The sequence below is a fragment of the Chrysochloris asiatica genome, unplaced genomic scaffold (assembly GCF_000296735.1).
Source record: "Chrysochloris asiatica unplaced genomic scaffold, ChrAsi1.0 scaffold00339, whole genome shotgun sequence".
NCBI lineage: Eukaryota > Metazoa > Chordata > Mammalia > Afrosoricida > Chrysochloridae > Chrysochloris > Chrysochloris asiatica.
In genome coordinates, this window is record NW_006408857.1 from 2,318,903 (window position 1) to 2,319,246 (window position 344).

Here is a 344-nt window from a genome sequence, read left to right on the forward strand (position 1 = left end):
AGTCATTTTAATTGCAAGGTCGGTGGTTCAAGCTCACCAGCTGCTCCTTGGAAATCCTGTACAGGGTTGCTATGGGTTGGAATCAACTCGATGGCACTTCACAACAACAACAACAACAACAAAGGGGGATCTGTACATAGTCTAGACCATCCAATTGATGTTACATGAAACAAATAATGTTGCCATTTCAGAAGCTAATGAAGGAAACCAAGAGGGATTTATAACGACCTCATGCTCTCTGGGGACACCCTTATGAGAGCATCTATACCTTCTAATCTCATTTTCCTAGGGAAAAAACAATTGTATGGCCTCTGGTGATCCAGCTTGAAATGTTTACTGTGCAT